Genomic DNA, 25,230 nt, shown 5'->3' with positions numbered 1-25,230 from the left:
CTCTGAGGGTCTAAATAAAAATCTGCCCAAGCAGCAGTGACCTCCAAAGCAGACATCCAAGCAACCGCTACTCCACAACAATACCCACGTATCACATAGTTCACAAAGTCAGTGTGCCACACAGTCACAGCCCTTAAGGCTACACAACACACCTAACACACTTGTAATAGGTGACTCTATTGTCAGACACACTGACGTCCCACTCACAAGGCTGAACAAGGAAAAGGTCACTGTAAGCTGCCTGTCAGGTGCCAGGATCCGCCACATAACACAAGCACTCAGGTCACTCCAAAGCAAGTACAAATATGACTCCATCATTGTCCATGCTGGTGTGAATGACCTGAGACGTACCTCCCTGGACTACATGAAAAGAGACATACAGGAGCTCTCTGATCATGTAGCCCAGGCCGGTATAACCCTGACCTTGAGTAGCGTCTTACCCTCACCAAGGATGATGCCACAGTATAAAGACAAAATGATCAATTTTAACAATTGGCTAAAGTATTGGTGTCATTCAAATGGGATCCACTGTCTGTCAGCCTGGGATGACATGCTCAACAAGCCACGTTGCTTCACTAGGGACGGCTTGCACCTGTCACCCCTGGGCTTTCAAATACTGGCTAAGGCTCTTGCCACCCCCATAGTGCCTTTTTTAGGCAAGGCTCAAAAGACAAACCCACCTCCATAGACAACACAAGGAAAAAGAAACTAAGGGTAATGTTGCTCAACGCCAGAAGTCTAAACCTCAAGATGCAAGCACTCGAGGCTCTCCTCAGTATGGAGAATATCGATATCTGTGCAGTAACAGAAACCTGGTTCAAGGCTCCCGATAGCACCCCAGCACTACCAGGTTATACCTCATACCATAGTTTTCGTCCCCAAAACTCGGACTAAACCACAAAAGGAGGGGGAGTATCCATATTCATCAAAGATACTCACACCTCCAGGTTAGTGGCACTGCACGAAGCATCGGAGACCATCCATGTGTAACTAACAGTGGGCAAAACTGCCTTTCAGTTTGTAGCCTGCTACAGACCACCCTCCCAAACTCAGGAACTGCACTCGGCTTTCCTGAGAACACTGGAGAATATGAAGGTCTCTCCAAACACCATTACATTGGGTGACTTCAACTACCCAAATATAGACTGGGAGCACTACTCAAGCCCCAACACCCTCGCCCAATGGTTCCTAGAATTTGTAAACTCAAATGCTATGGAACAACTGGTCACCATTCCCACAAGAGGGGAAAACATATTGGAACTGATCATCACCAACATGGGGACTCTACATTCATTACCAGAGGTATACCTCTCATTGGTAAGATCTGACCATAAATTAATCTCACTGGACATCCATATCTCGTCCCCACCGCCAGCCAGGAAAACCACGGTGAAGAACTTCTCAAAATCAAACTTCACACTTCTCAAAACCAAGGTGGAATACTTCAAAGTCCCCAGGCCAGTGGAAAATATGGCCCAAACCGCAGAATCCTTTACAAACGCATTCTATGGACACCTACAGGAATGCATGGATCGTGCTATCCCAAATAAAACCAAGACTCACTCCTCCAAAGGCAGGAGACCTGTCTGCTGGACCTCAGCCATAAATAAGCTATACAACAGAAGGAGGAAGCTACTACATGATAGAGCAAAATCCCAAAAAGGGAAGGCATCTCTGATCAGTACTAGCAAGAAACTACGATCCCTCATAAAATCATCTAAGGCCAACTTCAAAAGAAAAATTGCACAAGACGCTAAAGATAATCACAAGGCCTTCTTTATTTATGTCAGAAACCTGGGTGGCAACTCCCAGATATGCTCTGAGTTACTGCAAAATGACAAAAAATACACTGAACCCACAGACATTGCCAACATCCTGGCAGACAGGTTCAGTGCAAACTACCCCCCCCCCAACCCAAAAGAGCAAATGTCTATCCCAACAGAGTGTAGCCTCCCTGACATCACAGATGCACAGGTGAGAGCTGCCCTCTACAAAGCAAAAAACACAGCATCAATGGGACCGGACGGTGTCCCGGGGTGCATCTTACACGAGCTCCAAGAAGAACTGAACCCTCACATAAAAGTCACTGTTCAATCTCAGCCTTACTACAGGATATGTACCCAAGGAATGGCGTACAGCAATTGTGGTCCCACTCCACAAAGGTGGTGCCACAACGGACCCCGGAAACTATCGCCCTATAAGCCTGACTAGCCTGGTCTGCAAAGCTATGGAACATATCATGGAACTCATAAACAAAGACATTGGGAACCTCCAAACACTGGATCCTACCCAATTCGGCTTTGTTAAGGGCAGATCTTACCTCTCGAATCTGGTCGACTTCTTTGAAACAGTCACCAAGGCCATAGATGAAGGGAAGGTAGTTCACACAGTCTACCTGGACCTCGCAAAAGCCTTCAACACAATACCCCACTCGGGCATCATAAATAAGCTCACCAGCTTAAATATCAACCCTTATGTCACAAGATGGGTTGCAAACTAGCTCGGGATAGAACCCACATGGTCAGAATTGCAGGTGCCATGTCAGACTCTAAACCAGTTACAAGTGGCGTCCCACAAGGCTCAGTCCTGGGACTTCTCTTGTTCGGTATATATTTCTCTGAGGTACAGGCTAACACGGGAGGACTTTGGCTGACCAAGTTCGCAGATGACTGCAAACTGGGTGCCATAATCGGCTCGCCGACTGACACAAGCATCCTCCAAAAGGGTCTCATAGAGACGGATAACTGGTGCCAGAGCCATGGCCTAAAGCTAAATGACAAAAAGTGCATTGTCATCCCCTTTGGGAAAAAACAAAGTGCCCACAAATTACCACATAGGTGGTAATCCATTAAGTACGGAAGAAGTAAATTAGGGATTTGGGGACCCAAGTAGATAGCAATCTCTCCTTTGACAATCACGTTGCCAAAGTGGTTAGAAAGACCTTCTATATAGCCCACCTTATCACGAAAGGGTTCACATCTAGATCAAGAGAGGTCATTGTGCCCCTCTACTCATCACTCATCAGGCCCATAATTGAATACAATGCCCCATTTGAGATGTACCTTACCAGACACCTGCAGCAACTGGAAAGACCCCAAAAGTACTTCACCAAGAGGATCAAGGGACTCAAACAGATGCCCTACGCAGTTGGGCTAAAGAAACTCCAGCTCTACTCGGTTGCTTACCGCCTACTCAGAGGCGATCAGTGCCTGACGTATAAAGCCATGTCCAACCCTGAATTAATGGACATGGCTCCACCTCAGGAAATCCAAATCCCTTAGAGCTACACGCTCCAGGGACTTGAACCTATGCACAGAAATAAATAGCACATGCTGGAGGGACAGATTCATATCCCAGAGGCTCCCCTCACTCTGGAACAAAATCCCAATCCATGTTAGGCAGAGCCCCTCAATGACCCTCTTCAAGAGAAATCTTGACGAGTGGATGGGAGATCGTAGGTTTACCCCTGGGATCCCTTCTGTGTCCCTACTAGATACAGGCACAGTAAACTAACCTTAAAAGGGCTATCTTCTGTGACCTACTATACAGAGGCACAGTCAACTAATCTAAAAGGGTGGCGAAAGCCAAATACACTCTGGCTAGGCTTATAAATGCCCTAGGGCAGATAGCCTAGTATCAGCCTATGAACCTATGAACCTATATATATCCATCTCTCCACAACATTCAGTTTAGATACCTGGACTGAGTTATTTCTGATGCCATTTGACTTGCTGATGTTCAGTAGGTCCATCTGTATTATGTCGGAGGATGCTTTGTATGCCAGACATGTCACCTCTAAGCACTCTGTAGGATACCGAGTATAGTAACACATCTTTGAGGTGGTCCCATGCCAGACCTATTGCTTAGGACTTGTATGCTTTTAGTAAGGTATCTCTGAAGGTATTCCAATTGTTGCATGGGGCTGGACAGATACATGCCAAAGTGGGCATTATACAAAATGACTGACATAATGAGAGCTTTGTAAAGGGGGACAACATCATCTCTAGATCGAGTCACAATCAATTTGTTTATAAGCTGTGCAATATAGAAAGGCTTTCTTATGACTCTGGGCACATGTTGGTCAAAAGTTAGGTCACTGTACACACAAGTTCCCAAATGCCAAACAATTGGATCAGTTCTCAGAGAGTATTGTCATGATTTTGACACCAATTATTATTTGGGCAAACCTTCCTGCATGATGGTTAAATCATTTGGGGATTCAATAATTTCTCCTAGCTTGCAGTCATTTCAAACTTAGCTGGCCAAAGCTCTTTGGTATTTCCTTTTACTTTTGAGATGTATATGCCAAACAGAAAAAGTCTCAGCACCGAACCCTGGGTGACTCCATTGGTGACTGGTCTCTTCCCCTGTTTTGATCTCCTGCATCTTGTGAACCAAGTTGGCAATGCAGCTGGAGATCAATGCAAGTGTTTGCTCCTACATTATTCATCTTTTGTACTACACCTAAGTAGGGGATTGTGTCAAAAGGCTTGGCCAGGTCAAGGTAATGTGGTGTGAACTGTTTTACCTTCATCCATTGCTTTGGTAACAAGAGTAAAACTTAAAATTTGCCCATGATTTTGAGCCGTTCACACTTTCCTCTGGGCTGTTTTCAAACACGTTTTTAGGGCCATGCATACATGTATGCATTCCTTGAGTCACCTTCCTGATTGTATTAAATTATATTCCTTATATAATACAGCACACTTGTTAGACTTAAGTTAGCACGTTTTAAATTTATTGTTTAAACATTTTTCCAGCAGGCAATTAACCAGTAATGACAAAACTGCCCTATTCAGAATATTTCCATCTGCATTTTAAAATTGTTTGAACATTTTTCCAGTAGGCAATGAAGCAAAATGGCATGCATCAATAATGACAAAACTGCCCTATTCAGAACATTTCCATGATAACAGTCTACTTCCACACACAATATATAAATACAGAATCACAGTAGAGTGTAAGCTATAGGCATGTTGCACAGCTTCTTGAACTTTTCAATTGGAGGGGGGGGGGGGGGGCAAAAGGTCAAAAACCAGGGACACATTTTAAATATTGCGTGTATAATTTTGGAAAGTTGCTTGCATAAAATGTTATGTTACCACCATGCATTTCACTGCTAAGTCTTGAACCCAGAACCATGTGCACTACAGTCAGAGCAAGATACCACTAAGCTAAACCAGCAGTTTCTTGAAAGACAGGAAGACAAACTTAAATGGCTATCATATAATTTAGTGAATTCAGTTCTCATTTCTCACCATAGCTTTCAACCTCTTAGCACAAAAATACAGAACAAAGCCAATAATGGGGGAATACAGCCCCAAAATAGGGACACATTTCAAATACTGATTTTATAACCTTAGAAAATTGATAGAATAAAAGGTTTTATTTTACCACTCCTGCAAACCACAGGAACAGAACAAAAATGTGAGGCATAAATTCACACGTAATGGTGGCTAGGGACTTTAGGCTCTTTTTACCTGTAACCAAGGTACAGGGTTTGAGCCTGAGTAACTCTAGCCACCAGATGTACCCTGCTGGGGGAATTTATACACACACCACTCTGCAATAAATACAGTCCAGCAGTGTACTCACTCTGACAGACTCCAGTAGCTTCCTGCTCCACTCTGCAATTCCATCCTAGCAGCTTTTGCCCACTCCACTCTGCAATTACATCCTAGTCTACAGTCCAGAGCATCTGCTCAACAGGCAGCATCTGCAAATAAATCCTTTCCATTCTGGCAGCAGCTTTGAATAAATCTGTTTGTTCCCGCTCGCAAAAAATGGCCAGAAATACGTGCACTGACGTGACATCATCGAGGCAGTTGGGACGTGTGCGGAAAATGAAAGGGACTGAGGTATGGATGATCTAAAAGTGGGGGGGCTCCCCTCCCCCTCGCTCTATGATTCCGGTGCCCATGCCCCATGGTTTGAAGCATCCACCTGCACAACAAATTCTTTGCTGTAATCTGGACTGGCTAACACAGTGGGTCCACCCAAAGCTTCGGTACTATAACTGGGGACAGACTTTCTGTAGTCCCCTGCTGTCCCTAAAAATCTATGTCCTAGGTACGAGACCTCTGCAGTCTGCCTAGCACCTCCCTGACATGCTGAAGTTGCTCTGGCCAGGAATGGCTGTAGATGGCAATATCATCCAGGTAAGCAAAGGCAAACTCTCCTGCTCCTGCAAGGATATGATCTACCAGCCTCTGCAAAGTTGCTGGGGCATTCTTCATCCCAAAGGGCATCTTTGTGAACTTATATAAGCCAAAAGGAGTCACAAAGACTGACCTCTCTCTAGCACTGGGAGTCAAGGGCACCAGCCAGTAACCCTTGGTAAGATCAATGGTTGTAAGATACTTAGCCCCACCCAGCTGCCCTAGGGCCTCATATAGCCTAGGCATGGGATAAGCATCCGACTCTGTGTGACTATTTAATTTCCTGTAGTTCACACAGAACCTGGTGCTGCCATCCTTCTTTGGCACCAGCACTACTGGGGAGGCCCAGGGATGGTTGGACTCTTGAATCACCCCCAGTTCCAACATCTCCTGTACCTCCTCCCTCAGGGTCTGTCTGACTCTCTCAGGCACCCTATAAAGGGCCTGCCTAATAGGCGTTTGGGGTCCTGTATCCACCTGGTGCTGCACCAGGTGGGTGCACCCTGGTTTCCCAGTAAACATGCCCCCAAATTCCTGCAACACTGCTCGGATTTCTCGAACCTGGGTAGGGGATAGCTGCTGGGACATTGCTACCCCTTCCACTGAGGTGACAGCCCGAGTCTCACTGAGGAGATCAGTCCCTAAGATCTCCCTCAGACTCCTCCTGCAATCCACTGCAAATGCTCAGCACAAGGGCCTCCCTATCATGGTAAGATTTCATCATGTTAACATGGTACAATTTGTGCCCCTGCCGTCTGCCTAGCAGTTCCACCATGTAGTTAACATCACTTTCTTATCTTAAAACCTTGTAGGGTCCTTCCCAAGCTGCTTGCAGCTTGTTGTGTCTGACAGGAATGAGAACCATTACCTGCTGTCCCACAGCATACTCTCTAGCTCGGGCATTCCTGTAATACCACACCTTTTTCTACTGTTGGGCTTCTGCCAGGTTCTCCTGGGTCAAGCCCATGAATTCCCTGAGCCTTGTCCTGGGGTTTAGGATGTATGCCACAACAGACTCCTTGTGAGACTCGCACGCACCTTCCCACTCATCTTGAATCAAATCTAGAGGTCCCCTCAGCCTATTGCCCATACAGCAACTCAAAGGGTGAAAAACCTGTGGATTCCTGGGGAACCTCTCTGTAAGCAAACAGATGGGGGCAAATATTTGTCCCACTCCCTCTTAAACTGATCTGTAAATGTCCATAGCATGGACTTGATTGTAGAGTTTAACCTCTCAACAAGACCATTAGTCTGGGGATTGTACGGGGTGGCCTTCATGCGCTTCACCCCACAGGACTTCCACAGACAAGCCAGCAGGTCTGACATGAAATCAGCACCTCTGTCAGTCAGTCTTTCTTTTGGGAAGCCTGCCTTTCTGAAAATCTCTAACAAAGCATTTGCCACCTTCTCTGCCTCAATGAAGGACAAAGCCACTGCCTCACAGTATCATGTAGCATAATCCACTACCACTAGGTTATACTTTTTCCATGTGGAACTTGGGGTAATCAGAGGAGCCACAATATCCATAGATACCCTCTGAAATGGCTCCTCAGTCACAGGCAAAGGCATTAAAGGAGCTCTCACCTTGTCTCCTGCCTTGCCTACCTTTTGGCACTGCTCACAGGTCCTGCAGAACACTGTTACATCTCTGGAAATTTCAGGCCAATAGAAGTTCTGCATAATACGCCTCTTTGTATGATTTATGCCCATATGACCTGCAAAGGGAATATCATGGGCTATGGCTAGAAGCACCAGACGGTAGGCTCTAGGCACTACCAACTGTTGTACTCTCTCACCTTCTAGCCCTCCCTCAGGGGTTCACTCTCTGTATAGTAACCCTTTGTCCCAGTATACAGATTCACCCTTCTCTTGAGAATCAGCTGCCTTTCTAGCTACCTGCCTCAGGCCTTTAATGTAGGGTCTAAGAGCTGAGCCTGTCTTAACTCTCTCCTTGTTACCCTTCCCAGCTCCCCTTCCACAGGAAGTCTGGTATCCTCTGACAGTGGTGCCTCACTGTTAGCCTGGGTACTACTACTCACCTTTACCTTTGCAGTCACTCTGTCCAAGGGAACATCAGTACCCACAAGCAGCTCTGGCTCACATTCAGTCTCACTGCTACAGAGTAGCTCCCTCCCTAAAGTAACCACCTCACCAGTCCTGTTTACAAGTATGCAGTCTGTCTGGGTCTCCCCCAAGCTACCAAACCCACATACTTGTTTCCTAGCCTGACCTTGTGTAACTGCATAAGTACATGGATGGTACTACCTCATCCAAATCCTTCCCTCTCAGGACATCTGCAGGATGGTAGTTTAGTACCCCTGTTGTCTCAAGACAACCTACTATTGGCATTTTGTCTTTCCCACTTACTGGCTCCCTCACCTTTGGTTCCCCACCTTGCCTCCATGGACACCTGTATACCACATGGCCCCACTGGTTGCATTCAAAACATTTAACCCTAACTCCAGAATGTGTACCTGGACTAGTGGCTTTCCCTGCTACTGGCAGATTCTGTTGTGGCAGTCTGTGCTGCCCACCATGGGTTCCCTTAGAACCATGAGCAGTACTGGGGGTCCCCTTCCTCTGCAGGGCTGCCCTGCTTGCTAGGTATAGGTCCAATTTCCCCAACTAATCTGAAGTAGCACATTCTCTATCAGCTAACCAGATCCTCATGTCCTCAGTTAAAGTGCTAAGGGCTTGTTCCCTCACCAAAAGGTCTGCCAGCCCTTCAAAAGTGGTGACCTGACATCCACTCACCCACCTATGGAAATAAGTACTCAATTCAGCAACATAATCACATGCACTTTCATCTGCCTTGCGTCTATGCTCAAAACTTTTTCCTATGCATTTCAGGTGTTACCTTAAACAGTTCTAAAAGACATTTCTTTACAGCAGTATAATCAAAACATGCAACATCAGGCATTTTAGATAATGCAGTTACAGCTTTACCATGGAGTAAGGGGGTCAGGAACTGCACCCAGAGCCCTTGGGTCAACTTCATACTGTTTACATACCCTCTCAAACATATGAATGAAACTATCAAAATTATCCCCCTCTTTACACTGCGGAAGAAATTTACTGTCCTTTTGTGCTTCTGGGGTCCAGTTACTCCCTTCCCCATTACCTCCATGACTCTGGCGAAGAGTCAGCATCTCCTTCTCATGCTGCCTCTGTCTCTCTTGTTCCTCAGCTTGCAGATGTAACAGTTTCTCATTCTCCTCAGCCTGCAAACATCACAGTCTCTCATTTGCTGCTAATTCCACATGCCTGGCCTCCAACTCAATTCTCTTTAGCTCCAGCTGGATTTTCAAGTCCACTGCAGAAAGGATGAGTTGTCCATTCTCTGAGAGAATTATATCGCCACTGCCAGTCTGATTGTCCTCCTGGGTGCTGATTTCTGATGCAGCTGTAACCAAGGCTGCAATCAGGTCTGCCTTGGTCAGGTTTTCATGCACTAGTCCCCTAGCGTAGCACATCTCCACCAGTTGGCTTCTTGTCAGCTTTCCATACTCCTCTGCTGACATGTTGCCTGCTCACCCTGACTAACTAAGCTAACAAAAGAAATAAAACAATTGTGATCTGAACTCTGAGTATTCACTGTGTGGCTGATTTAGAGAACAAAACACCTTTAAAGCTCACTGTACACAAGCTACAGGATTCACTCTACCCACACCACTACAAGCCAATTAGTATTTGCCAACTAATTAATATGTGATGTGGATATCCCACCGCTGCCAAACAAATATGTGAGGATATCCCAGCCACTGCCACCAATTAATATGTGATGTGGATATCCCAACGCTGCCACCAATTAATATGATGCTCGAGCCCTGGTCCAGCAATCAAGGAGCCTCAATCCTCACCACTAACACCAGAGAGGGCATCTCATATATGAGGAAAGGATAACAAATACACACAGTAAAGTGAAATTTCCCTTAAGAGCACACAGAGATCACAGTCCGGGGCTGGTCACTCCCTTGCTCCCCTGGTCCCCAATAAGACTCCCCACTGGCACAGCTATGGGGTCCAGATCTCAGCTTAGCTGGGCAAGTTAAAAAGTCCAGCACCCTCTCTGTCCAACCAGTGCTTCGTGTCCCTGCCCAAGTAGCTGACACACGCACTTTGAGATAAGAGGTTATACAACCACGCAGACACTTCTGGGGAAGGCTAGCACAGGTTCTCCAGCTGTGCCCCTTTTACCCAGACTATACGGTAATAATCATTTGCACCACCCAGCTATTATCAGCTACCCAAAAGCCCTTGAAAGGGTGCCCAATTGTTACTGTGCAATATTATTATCCAGTTGGTAAGTGGGACTAATCAGTCAAGACTTATTTGGAGTGACTTGGGCAGTAAACTCTATAAATATGCAATGTACTCTAGAGCCTAACTTACCTCTACACAAACCAGCCACAGTTAAAAGGTTTTCAAATATTTAACAATAAATAATTAAAACCACAACACAATACATTCTACAATACAGTGCTCGTCAAAAGTTCAGAGATCACATAAATACTTCAAATAAATCAGTAGTACAGTTCTGACATAACAGAAAAACATGTAGTCTAATCTTTTCTAATTCCTAGCTACTTCTAGGAGAAAACAGTTCTAACATACTACTTACATAAAGAGAGCATACGGCAGTGCTGAGTTGGATGTCCAGACAAAAATGCTTAATAATCTCTGGTTCTCACTGTTTAAATTGAAACCCAAGTTCTGCTAAACATTAAATAATCTTTTACACCTTCCTGGTGTCCCCAGGCTGCCAGAAACTGTATTTACATTCTTTTACACTTAGAGCAATAAAGGACATTCCACATGTAAATTCTAGTCATTAACTTTAGCCTTAAAACAATATGCAGGAAGCCTTCATCTAGCAGGACTGCAGCCAACTTGTAAAACATTAAAAGTAGTAATGAAATAATTTTAATTTCAAAGGACCTCACAAACCTCCTGTAACAGAGGCACATGGGATATATGCAAATGACACTTATGAACATCAGGTGTTTCAGCTATATGGCGATTCTGATTGCACATGACTTTTAAATTTAAAGTTGTTTTAATGGACAATTTCAGGCCAATAAAGTCAAAACCCACTAGCTATGGATATGTATATTTCGGCCTTGTTATGACGTTGTCAGGATAGCATAAGCAGTGTGTTTGAATAAGCATAAGAAACACAGGGTTGTTATACCCAGCTGATGTCAATTATCATTAGGGTGACTGCAAAATATCCCAACTAACAAACTAAATGAAAACTCCAGCCAAGCCACAACTTCCAATGAGTGACCTCCCAAACCTCCTGTAATAGAGACACATGGGATATATGCAAATGACTCTTATGAACAATCAGGTGTTTCAGCTATATGGTGATTCTGACTGCTCATGACTTTTACATTTGAAGTCATTTTAATGGACAATTTCAGGCCAATAAAGCCAAACCCCACTAGCTATGGATATTTAGTTTTTTCTGATTATCAGGTTATTGTGGGAGGAAGGGTGCTCCATAATTTGGCTATAGTGCTTCTCCAGCAGGGTTATTGGCTCTACTAACCTGTAAGTGATTTTTGTTGCTGGATCGTAGTGGTCTGGTGGTGAGATAGGGTTGGAGTAGATTCTGGAGGGATGGGACTTTTAGAGGATGGTTTACTAGATTGTGGGCGAGTGCGAGTTGATACCGGTGAAGGAGTTTGCCCCTGTGGCAAATTTGGTGATTTTGTTGTAGCAGGTCTCGAGTTTATTTAGATCACATTGCCCTAAGTTGGTATATACTGGAGAGGCATAAAGTAGGGTGGAAATAAGGTCCGAATTTGCAACTGAAATCCTAGCTGCTTTGGTAAGGAGTTGCTTATTTCTGTATAAAGCTCCTAGTTTTTTGTGGACTTTTTTTTATGGTCATGGATATGTGAATGTAAAATTTGAGATTATTGTCCATTTCAACTCCTAGCAATTTGGTGTTATCTGTTGGGTGGATAGTGATGTTAAATTAAGAGTTGTTTTGAGTATGTTGGATGGGTTGGAAGATGAGGAGTTTAGTTTTGTTTGGGTTGAGTATTAACTGGGCATCGGATAGCCAAGTTTCACAGGTTCATAGGTAGGTGCTAGGCATCGGCCCAAGGGCCTACATAAGCCTAGCCAGCAAGGTAACATAGCTTACGCCACCCAAGAAAGTTATTTTCCTATGCCACTGTCAAGCAGAGACACAGAAGTGATCCCCGAGGTGTATTTCCTATTTCCCATTCACTCATCAAGATTTTTCTTGAAGAGTGCTAATGAAGAACTTTGCTTGACATAGATGGGTAGCTTGTTCGAGTCTCTGGGACAGGAATCTATCCCTCCAGCATGTCCAGTTTATTGTGGTGACAAGGTTTAGGTCCCTAGAGCATGTAGCTTGGAGGTATTGGGATTTCTTTAGGTGTAGCATGTCCAACAGCTCTGAGTTTGACATAGCTTTATATGTTAGGCAGAGATCACCTTGGAGTAGGCGAGATGCTATGGAGTAAAGCTGGAGTTTTTTGAGACAGTCAGTGTAGGTCATTTGTTTGAGGCCAGTAATCCTCTTTGTGAGGTACTTCTGCGGCCTTTCCAGCTGCTGCAGATGTCTTGTGAGGTACATTCCAAAAGGGGTATTGTACTCTATATAATGGGTCTAATGAGCGACAATTAGAGGGGAACAATGACCTCTTTTTTTCTGTATGAAAACCCTTTTATGATGAGGTGTGCCACACAGAAGGACTTCCTGACTACTGTGGCGATGTGACTATCAAAGGAGAGACTACTGTCCACCTGGGTCCCAAGGTCTCTTATCACGCATTCGGTGTTAAGTAGATTGATGCCTATGTGGTAGTTCATGGGTACAGAGTTTCAACAGAGGAAAAGGCATCCTATGTGACCTTTTGCAGTTTGGGTAGGGATTAGGCTGAGCAGATGATGATTGAGTCATCTGCATATTGTATGAGTATGCCATGTTTGGTGGCAGAGGCTAGATTATTGGTGAAAATAGAGAAGAGTAAGGGCCCAAGGATGGATCCTTGGGGAACACCAATAGAGACAGGTAGTTGGGGAGATGTGTTATTTTGCCATACAACGGATTGCTGGCGGTCAGACAGGTAACTCTGAAACCAGTTGGTGACTGATTGAGAGAAGGATAGGTTATTGAGAACAGAGATGAGTTGTTTGTGTGGGACCATGTCAAATGCTTTAGACAGGTCTAGGAAAGTAGCAGAGGAAAGATAGGCACTGTTTTTATGCTGAAGGATAGTGTTAGTAAAAGAGAATAAGGCAGTGGTGGTGCTACGGTTTTGTTGGAAACCATGTTGAGTATTAGAAAGGAAGTTGTTAGTAAGGAGGTAGTTTCAGACTTGACAGTGAATGCATCTCTAGTATTTTGGAAAGTGGAGAGAGAATAGCTATGGGGCAGTAATTGGTTAGTTCTGTGAAGGGGCTGATTTTGTGGAGGGGAATTATGTGTGATATTTTCCATAGTGAAGGGATGTAGCATTCTGACAGAGATTGGTTAATCAAGATTGATACTGGGTAGGTTAGGGCGCCAGCTGCAATTTGCAGGTATTCACTCAGGAGGTTGTCTGCTGTTAATTTAGTGGGTTTAAGTTTAGTTAAGAGTTTTTTTATGATGGAGGTAGGAACAGGAGAAAAAGAGAAGACAGTGGGGAGATTACCAGGTGAAGGTGTGGGGTGGAAGGCAGGAGGGTTATGTTGTCTAGCTAGTGATAGTACGGTTTGTGTGAAATGTGTGCTGAATGAGGTAGCAATATTTTCAGAGGAGTGAGGAATGTTAGGTGGAGGGGTACTTATTTTAAAAGGGTGGAGGATGGAGTTTATGGAGGACTAGAATTGCTTGGGGTTGTGTTGGGAGGAGTTAAGGGCAGACTGGTAGTATTGGAGTTTGTCCTGTTTATTAGCTTTTTGACTATTGAGTAGCTCTAGGAATTTCTGTCTAGCTGAGGTGGGTTTTGCGCCAGTGTTCCAGGCTTTGTCTCTGTTTTTCATTTCTGACCTTTGAGGTTGTGCACACACAACAAAGTACTACTTTAAGGGTGTGCACACTTATGCAACCAGCGTATTGTACATTTTTTATTTTTTATATTTTTTCCCCCAACAGGTTTGTTTTTCATCTGAATTGTACAGGTTATAGGTCACATTAAAGGTGGGAAAAGTTTTCAAATGATTTATTGTGGTGTCATTTTTTATATCACAAAAACCTGGCATTTTAACAGGGGTGTGTAAACTTTTTATATCCATTGTATGTTTTTGGTCTGTTCCTCATAAAATGTGTGGTTTTCTTGCAAATCACGGAGGATTAGAGTAACTAAATAATAACAGACATTTCAGTTTACAGCTTCACACCATTCAGAAATTGCATGCTAATGCAAGACTTGTTATTCTATTTAACTTTCTAAGTTTGTACGAATAATATTTAAAATCTGTCCCTGAGTTTGACCTTTTGTTCTCTATCATTAGTTTTGACTTTGTCCAGAATCTTGTGCCAAAAGGCATGGCTCTGATCATCTAGCCATACATAAAAACTGAATCAGAATGTGCGTAGCATTAAACCACATGGTTGGTGAGTGATTTGAAACTGGTTTGGGTTATGATTCTATTCCTTAATATCTACATTAAGTATAAACATCACAGACCTTACCCTTAAGACAGTATGACCAGTTTTTCATTTTCTAATCTGATAACATACTAGCATTCAAACAATAATCTTTTTCATAAACATGTACAGGTATTCCTCTCCCTCCTCCTGACATTACTCACTCTTTCACCTACCCTGTGTTAATACATCAATGGTTATTCCTCATCAACATCTACTCCATTCACCTGTCTTAATTTTCCTGATGTATATCAGAATTGCCTTTGTACCATCACAGCTAACTTCATTCCTACTGTTTTCCTTTCTCTTCATCCCAGTCACATTACGTACACAGTTACACCTGTATTCCTTGTCATGCTTCGTTATTTCATTTAGAATTACCTACTACCGTTCATGTCTTCACTAAGTTTATTTAGAGGCTCATAGGTCATTAACTAGGCTATCATCCCAAGAACCATTTTAAGCCTAGTCAAGTTTACCTCAAATATACCAAAATATTGGTGACGTGTCAATATCCCAAGGGATTTTACACATACAGTACTGCCCCTGTCCATTAGGGACATAGGTACCAAAACCAGGGGTAAATTTGACATTTCACCATCCATTGGTCCAAGTAATGTTTAAATATGGTTAGAAATAAACTTTGTTTGACATGGATGGAATCCTGTTCCAGATAAGGGGTAATCTTTGAGAGACATACCAGTCCCTCCAACATGTCCTGTTTATGTTGCAGATGAGGTTTAGGTCCTTAGAAAATGTGTCGCTGATGCTATTTCTTGTGTGGATGTGAATGAAATCCATAAGTGTGAAATCACAGGATGTCATATAGGCTAGTCATCAACTGCCACGCAGCAGTCTTATGGAGACTGAATACATGAATTGGGCTTTGAGAGGGTCTACATAGGTCTTGTTTACTCCTCATACTTTTTTTTGTGAGGAACCTCTTATGTCGCAAGTTGTTTCAACTGCCTGGCCAAATACATGCTGAGAGATGCACTACACTCAATAACTGGTCTTATGAAAACAGAGTACAGTGGAACAATTAAATCCTTGGACCTGGATGCCATGTCTTTACTTACAGGTTGTGCAACAAAGAATAATTTTCTCACTAGAGTAGGCATATGGAGGACAGAGGTCAAGTTATTGTCAACATGCGTTCACTAATGCCTAACCACTGCGTCTACTTTTAGGGGTGTATTACCCACTGTGGTAATTTTCAGGGGTGCCCATCTTCCCAAAGGGTACTAGTATGGATTTTTTCACACTGAGTTTTAATTCATGACTGGCACCAATTGTTTGTCTGCATCAGGTTCGCTTGAAAGTTATCCGTGTCTTTAAGAGATTCAATGATCATGCCAATTTGCAGTCGTCAATCGTGGTCAGCAAAGTAGATGCCAAAACGGAGAGGCCCCAGCACTGATACCTGTGACTAGCATCTGTGAAAGTGGATTTCTCTATCTTAATTTCTTGTGTCCTACCGGTGAGAAAAACTGGCATTCCATTGGGTGACACATGGGTTTATGCCTTGTATTGTAAATGTATCTACAATGCCAGAGTGTGGTGTTGTGCCGAACACCTTGGCTAGATTGAGGTAGTATGTATTGTTTTACCCTTGTCCATAACTTCAGTGACCTTTCTGAAGATGTCCACTAGGTTAAATGGGCATGAACTGACTGTGGTACAAAAGTGAACTGGGCATAGTCCAGTGTTTCTAGTTTCCCTAAGTCATTATTATCTAATTCATGATGAATCTTACTAATCTCGTATGCAAGGTCATAGAAAGATTTATGGGTCTTAAATACCAGTTTGTACACAATTTTCTATATCTGCTAAATGAGGCAATCAGATATCAAACATCTCGGACTCAGCTGCTACTGATTTTGATGGTTTTATTGTGCTTGTTCTTAGCAGAACTAACACTATTGCATTTCTGCTGAAAATGTATACATTGTTGCTCAGCTCAATGATCTGCATCTGAACAATATCTTATTTCTGACTACTTTTGATCTCAACTGTTTTATTTTATTTTCTTTCAATAAAATTATTCCTACTGTATTTGTTTTTTCTTGCAAGGTCTGAGTTATGCCTAAAAAGGGTCCCCGTATCGGTGTACTTGCATGGCTGATGAACACAAAACAAAAAGTACAGTTGTGTATACTTACCATAAACAGAGATGTTTGAGTGTATTCACTGTTGCAGTCATCACATTTGGGATTATCCCTGCCAGGGTAGCCCTCAAGCCAGCCCGAATAACAGAGGCTTAGTATTTCTGCATCAGTTGCTGTCACTTGAGGACTTATGTCAGGTCGTCAGTAGTATAGGCAGCGGATGCCATTGCATCAGTTTTTCTTGCCCTAATCTGTCAGGAGCCCCCAAAGTAGGAGGCCAGGTTCTGGTGGAAGAACCCCACCAGTAGAAAATAAATACCAAAATGTCCCTTGTAAGGAAAGGAGAACAAGTTAGAATGGTAATAAAATGAGAAAGAGAAGAAAAGGGGGAGGAAAACCAGGACTGCAACAGTGAATACACTCGAACATCTACATTTATGATAAGTGTACACAACTATACTATGTTCTTGTTTCACTGTTGCAGTCATCACATTCGGGTTGATTCCCAAAGCTGAGGAAATGGGTGGAGGCAGTCAAGGAAACTAGGGGCTGGCTAGGATGCCCTGCAAGACTGCAGAGGCAAACCCTGCCCTGGATTTGAAGAGAGGCAGGTGGTAATGCTTGGTAAGGTGTGAACAGATGTCCAGGTGGCAGCCTCCAGGATGTCCCTGGTGGGGACCCCGCTGAGGAAAGCTGCAGAGGTGGAGGCTGCTCTGGTGGAGTGTGTCCTGACCCCCTTGAGGGGAGGCTTTTCCATGCTGTTTGTAGCAGAAATGGATGCAGTGTGCTATCCATTTGGAAATTGTTTATTTGAATATGGCTTTGCCTTCTACCCCCCCAAAAAGCATCTGAGCTGTCTGTGCACATCTAGAGAGTGAAGAAACCATTCCCCCTTGTTCTGGGGATTAGGAAAAAAGGTGGGCAAATGAATGGATTGGTTGAGAGCCGTACTGGACACCACCTTGGGCATGAAGGATGGGTTAGTTCTGATGGATACCCTGTCTGCATGGAAGATAAGGGGTTCCACAGCCATGAGTGCTTGCAGCTCACAGACTCTTTCTGGCTGAAGTGATGGGTTAGAAGGAATGCTGTCTTCCATGAGAGAAATTTTAGCTATGCAGAAGAAGCTGGTCAGAAAGGGGGAAGGGTGCGCTTTTCCAATACAAAGTTAAGGTCTCAAGCTGGTGTTGGTGCCTTTCTGGTGACCTCAAGTTGCTAGCCCATCTTAGGAACTGTTTGATCAAAGGATGTGAGAAAAGGGGCTGCTCTGTGGGAAAATGAGCAGAAATAGCAGAGGCATGAATTTTTATAGAAGAGAAAGAGGCCACTGTGTAGTAGGTCAGCTAAGTAATCCAGGATGAGAGGGAGGGAGGGCTGTGCCATATTGGCTCTCAGCAAGGATCCCAGGTGCAGAACCTTTTCCATTTATCAGCATAAGGCTTTCTGGTGCTAGGACATCTGGCCTCATGGATAACATCCAGAACCTGTTTACTGAGGTTGGAAGATGGGTTTGGGGTTAGGGAATAAGCCAATCTGCCAAACTAAGTGTCTACAATTGGGGATGCACTAATTCCCCTTCCCTCTGGGTCAGGAGGTTTGGAATCTGAGGAAGATGCCATGGTGGTAGTGAGGAGAGGATGAGCAGCAAGGGGTGCCAGTGTTGCTGGGGCCAGTATGGAGCTATAAGAATGGTCCTTGGTTTTTCATCCCTTATTTTGAGCAGTACCCTGGGGATGAGAGGTAGGGGAAGAAAGGCATAGACTAACAGACTGACCCAGGGGAAGGACAGGCATCCACTTTCCAAGCCATGCAGTGATGCTCCCAGGTGCAGAATTTGCTGAGCTGATGGTTGGTGTGGGAGGCAAAGAGGTCGACCTCCGGGGTTCCCCATTTCTGAGTTATTAGTGTGAAGGTACTTCTGTTGAGTTGTCACTCGTGTAGGTCCAGAAGATTTCTGCTTAATTGGTCTGCCAGAGAGTTGAGAGAGCCTGGTAGGAATTGTGCTAACAGGTGTAGTTGCATGGCAGAGTCTGTGTCATGGCCAGCCTGCATAGAGGGTAGGAGTGAGTCCCTCCCTGCTTTTTGATGTACCACATCACAGTAGTGTTGTCTGTTTTGATCAGTAGAGTCCCTGGAGAGAGAAGGGGCTTGAAAGCTATCAAGGAGTGCTGCACTGCCATCATCCCTTTTTGATAGATGTGCAGAGGGACTTGCTCTGGGCTCCATTGGCCCTGTATGCACCTGCCATCCAGGTGTGCACCCCAAGCATAGTCTGATGCATCTGTGGTGAGGGTCTGGGTGGCGGGAGTGAGGAGAAAGGCATTCCTTTGTTGTGGTAGCATGCTGTTGCCCACCAAAGAAAATCTTTTCTGAGGCAAGAAATTATAGGTAGAAGAGTTTCCAGGTCTTGAGAGTGTTGATACCAAAGGCTCTTTAGGTACCACTGAAGTTTCCTCATATGCAATCTGGCATATGGAATAAGTAGTATACAAGATGCCATAAACCCTAGAGCTTGCAGGATCTTCCTTACAGTTAGTTGGGGCCTGGTGGCTAGTTGAGAGAAAAAGGCTGTCAGAAAAATGTGTTTCGCTGGAGTAAGGTATGCCATCTGGGATGCTGTGTCCAGACTTGCTTCCAGGAAGATTATCCTTTGGGTGGGCACCTGTTTGGATTTCTTTTTGTTGATTGTGTACCCTAGGGAGGTTAGTACGGTCTTTACAAAGGCCAGGTGCTTGAGCAGCTTTTCCTGGCTGTCTGCTTAAATAAGGCAGTTATCAGTATGGGTAAATCTGAATGTTTCTTCTTCTGCAAAAGGCAATGGCTGGAGCCAGACATTTTGTGAAAACTTTGGGAGCAGTAGATAAGCCAAAGGGAAGGGCAGAGAACTGAAAGTGTTGAGATTCTGCCTTGAAGTGGAGATATTTCCTGCATGATTCCCTTACAGGAATGTGGAGATAGGCCTCTTAGATCTAGGGTGGCTAGCCAAGCGTCCTTGGACAGCATGGGAAGCAACTAATGGAGGGTGAGCATTCTGAATTTTGGGATCACCAGGAAGGTATTTAGAATGGATAGATCAATGATGGGGCACCAGGTTCCCTCTTTCCTGGGCACCAGAAATAGTCTGGAGTAGAAACCTTGGCCTATCTGTTCTGCTGGAATATGCTCTACTGTCCTCATAGAGAGCAGGGAAAGGATTTGCTTTTGAGCCTCTGCCTATTGGTATGGTGGTAGATCTGGGAACCCTTTTGGGGATGGAAGGGTGTGGAAGGAAAATTTGTATCCCTGAGATGCAATGTTCAGAACCCAGTGGTCCCTGGTAATGGTGGCCCAGGTGCTTGAGTGAAAGGAGAGTTTTCCTCCTAGGGGTAAGTGAAGGTGGACAGAGGGAGGGGGTAGAAGAAGTGAGTCATTGTGAGTTCTTACCATAAGGCGGTGGCTTAGAACTCCCTGGTTTTGTAGTGGAGGTATCCACTGCTTAGATCTCTGCATTCCCTGGGGCTGCTGTCTGGGGGGGGGGGGGTCTGTTTCCACAGGGCCTAGGCTGGGCCAGTTTACTGGGAGATGGAAAGGACCAGTGTTTGGAGGGACAATGCCTGCTCCCAGTAAACTGGCTGGACCTGCAAGAAATCCTTAACTGTTATAGATTTTGCTTTTTCTTCCATCTTTTTAAGACCTATTCTGCCTTAGTGCCAAATAAGGTATCTTTGTGCAAGGGGACATCCAACAATTTAGATTTGACATGGCCTGGCAGCAGCTGTTCCTTAAGCCATGCATGCCTTCTAATGACAGATCCAGTAACAGCTGCCCTGCAAGAAGCTTCTAGGGTGTCAAAACCACAGTGCAAGGTGTGTTTTGTTACTTGACTTGCAAAATGCATTAAATCTTGTAAATCTTTAGATTCTGCCCAAGAAAGGAAGACTTTTTTTGTTTAAGGAGTTCCAAGGTATGCTGCTGAAAGTTTAGTATATGGAACTGACAATTTAGTGCCCTGATAGCAAGAGTAGGTGAGGTGTATACTTTTTTACCCCATCTGTCCAATGCTCATGAATCCCTGTCTGAGGGGGTGGAATTCTTAACAGAGGTTGCTTTAATCCCTTTTGGCACTTAAGAAATGATCTCAGGGTCAGCTGTAGGATTTTTAAAAAGATATTTGTGTGAGTCAGGGACTCTATAGTACTTGTCTGGTTTTCTGGGAGCCGGAGGAAGGGCATTAGGAGTGAAGCTGGATTCAAGAAAAACATCCTCCATAACATCCAGGACTGGGGGTATGGCCAAGGGTCTGTGTTGTGGAAGATCTAGAATTCCTTGAGTCTCTTTTTAGACTGAGGGAGGTCCTGACTCTCCCATTGGAAATGCTCCCTTAAGGTATGCAGGATTTCCCCAAATGAAAAATCCTCTGGGGGAGAGGCTGAAGGAATGGAATCCTCTGCATCAGAATCCTCATAAGTGGAGAGGGGTTGCATGTCTTCATATTCAGAAGCATCAGATACATCTGACTCTTGTTCAAACAAAACTACAGGGGACAACTCTCTTTTCCTTTTGGAGGGGGGTAGCTTGGTGATCAGCATGATAAGGTCTTCCGCCATTTTAAGCATTTGAGACTGAGGCAAGGTAGTATGCTACACAACTATGTAAGTCATACAAATTACAAGCAACAGTATGCCATGCAACTATGCAAGTCACACAAATTACAAGCACAACGAAAAATAGAAAGAACCCAAGCTTTGTTGTGATCTGAACACTGCAGAAGCACACCCCATGCAACCTGGGCTCAATATACATGCCTTAGATTTAAAAAGATGCAAATGAAAAGGAACAGATAAGTCAGTCTGAACAGCTAAATGCAGCACTTAAAGAATTAGTAACAACTGCATGACCATGGGAAAAACATGATCTACCCATAGCTGGTGCAGCTTACACCAATGGTTGCAAAGCTCAAGTTGGACAAATTTTACCATAAGTGGATAACTCCAGCTTCACCTATTGTCAGACAGTGATTATTTGTGTCATACAGTAGAGTTATTTAAAAAAGAAAAGCTATATCTTACTTTTATTAAGCAACTCTGTTGCATATTGACCTTCCTTTCAGTCAATGAAAATGTCCATGCATACCAGAAAGCTGAGATTTGCACTGTACAAAATGCACATACACATCATATGCTCACTCGCAGTGCACTGAACACAATGTGCATATACATTATATGCTCACTCACAGTAAAGGGATGTTGCCATAGTTCATATGCTGTGGCGCTGCATTAAGCAATTGTGAGTGCATTTTTAAACATACAGTAATAGATCTTAGCTCACTTTGGAATTGGAGATAAGACATTATTTTCAATATAATTTCATGGATTTGCAAGTTCAAACAGATCTTTCTTAGTGGTAACTGTAGTTTACTACAATGAAAAAGTCTCCACTTAGCCAATCAAATAGCTTTGTTTGAAGGCTATTTTTTATAAATGGCATACAAGTGCAATTTACATTTCCTACTGTTACTGCTCTGCTTTATTTAAGTTATGAAAACTAGACTGGTGGCAGTTGAAGTTCAAGAAGCATGCAACATCTTTTACTAAATGGTAGCTTTCAGCTTACCAGCTCCTGACAATGTCTGAATGACAGACTTTTATGATACAAACATGAACCTAAATGAGATGTAATTCTGTGGAATATTAGTAAAAAGCTTAAAATGAAGGCTCCATTGAAAAAAGAAGAAATGCTGAAATTCCTTGAAGTGCTGATGTGCTTCTATTTGCACATTTTATTGTGTCAGTAAACAATGCGTGCACACAGCAGGGATTTCTAAGGACACTCATTTAAATGCATTTATTTGTCATTCAGATGTGAATCTGGCTAAGAAAAGAAACTCAGTGGGTTATGCTGAAAGCATACGCAATGAAGTCACTGCTTTTCTTAGCTAAAACCATAACATTAAATGTTAAGTATTTAAATGGGTAGCCACAAAATAAATTAGGTGCTAATCATTTACTTGCTGTACAAAGTGTGCTTAAGACCAGTGACAGCTGCATCTTAATGAAAATTTAATCTGGTGTGGAGTGTATGTACAAACTGGATGTTAACAATATTCAGTTCTCATGAGAGTCATTCTGGATGAATCTAATGAGAAAGTGCAGCTGGGGTATGTTTGTGAAAAGGGGAAGAGTTCTTGCTTCTAAGTGCAAAATAGAGCAAGGCAGGCTGACGAGGAACGTGGAATGATGTAGAACTAAACTCATGGGGACCCTGTACAGAACATGTTTCTAGGAGGGAACAGGGGAGGTTTCATTGCCTGGGTCACAGCTGACAGCACAGCATAGGAGACGGCTTTGTCTTATCTCTCTGTCTCTCAGAGGGACCATGAGCATACTACAGCCAATTTTCAACCCTACACACGGAAGCATGGGAGAACAGGACAGAGAACCATAACTCAATAATTAAAAAAGGCCAGAACACTAAGCGGCATGGCTACTGCTATTTCTTCCTATGTGAGATTAAGGTGTAAGCCGAATTCAGTACGCTAAAGAATCAAGGATCTAAAACAGTTATACAAAATGTATAAAAAAATATTAAAAACACTCGGAGTGTAACACAACTCAAAAAAATAAAAATGAAAACAAAAACACCGCTGCCAGTACTAGCAAGACTGAATTTAATGAAGCATCATACTGAGCACTTTCACCCAACAATTAGCCAGGCTCCTTCAGAGTACTCTCTGTTTTTTTGAGTTATCCAAAATATGGCAGACAGAAGCAGGAACACAGGCTACAGAAAGATGGGAAACTGCATAGTCAGTTTTCGTTGAGGCTACTGAGAGTGCAGATTTGATGGTTAGGGTCTCACTGCAACATCACAGGAGAGGCCACCATACTCTGGATCTGTGATGTAGACCAGTCAGATGAGATTGTACCTTCCAGTGTCCCCCAGAACAGAGGGCACATGATTTGACAGCAATGTGATCCCCTTCAGGACTGAGGTGGGACTTCAAGTCAGCAAACATGCTATGAATGTATTACCACATATAGTCATTTTCTTTGAAATTCACACGAACTAACACCGTACGGAAATGGTACTCAAGAAAACAGACCTGCTATCAACAAAACACAAATAAAAAAAAATGGAATTCTCCCCAAGGCATTTTTAGTTTCAATCTGCTTTACAAACAAGCTAAACAGTTTTATAATATGCATGATCACTTATAACACACTTGTAATTAAGTAGCCACCGTATACATTTTTCATGTGCCACCATACTTTAAAAACATTTTCTGAAACAAAAGGCTGCAAAACAATTTCAGTATAAATGAGTTCTTACTGCATGTCTAAGATCTGATAATGCAAGTCCCAATAGAGTGAGAAATTACAAGAGATTGGGGGAATATATGGTAAATTTGTTACTGCTGTGTTTCAGAGAATTACTCCTTCTCCAAGGTACAGTAATCTCAAAGTGAGTACGTTATAATTAGGCGGTGTGTGGATGACAGGAGGCAATGGAGCTGGTCACCCTGCAAAAACACTTCAAATATGTAACATTTTTTTTTTCACTTCATTTTTACATCAATAGAATCATGCTTAATTTTTGGAGTTTCAGAACAAGCACCGCAGTGCTTCAAAATTCCAACAGGGCACCAAATACAAACATACCCTACAGTACTATGCAGCCTACCTCACTTAAGTTAGGACATTCAAATTTAAATCAATATACAAATTAAAACCACTCAGAAACATCTCAAAACATTAGTAATTAAATCTAGAAAAACTATTTTAAAAATGATTGGTACAGAAGTTTAAATGTAAATCTAATTATTCTGCAAACAGAATGTGTCAAACCGGAGTATTATTTGCCTCAGTTTTGTAGAAGAAACAACAGAAATAAACATAATGTGTGTGTCGAATCTACTGAGCTGCAAAACCTCTTCTTGGAGCTTAATCCATCTTGCAGTCAATGCCATGGCAAGTTAACACAGTTACTAGAGTCCCGTTTCTCTAGATTATATATAAATCAAACATTTGCCTGTTGGCTCTTTCCTCAGCATATTCTATTCTACACTCGCACTGCTTGACCTTGACCTCACTGTCTACAACATGTGACTTGGATTCCTCCTCACCAGCCTGAGTATGTGTAAGGAACTTCTGGATTGATCACAGGAACGGGAATATTCTCTGGAACGTCCTCTGGAATTGGAACACCAGACAACTCACTATGAGATAGAGTGTCTTTCTCACAGGCTATGTGCTGTGATATAGGCTTGCACACCAGCATCAAATGTTTCTGATTCCGCCTAAACTCAGCTACTAACTCTGCTCCTAGTGATTACACAATGTACAATCTCGGCTCTGGGTAAATATTCTTCACA

The sequence above is a fragment of the Protopterus annectens genome, chromosome 5.part1, assembly GCF_019279795.1.
Source record: "Protopterus annectens isolate FY-2018-M chromosome 5.part1, PAN1.0, whole genome shotgun sequence".
Classification (NCBI taxonomy): domain Eukaryota; kingdom Metazoa; phylum Chordata; order Ceratodontiformes; family Protopteridae; genus Protopterus; species Protopterus annectens.
Note: the sequence above shows the minus strand (reverse complement) of the source record.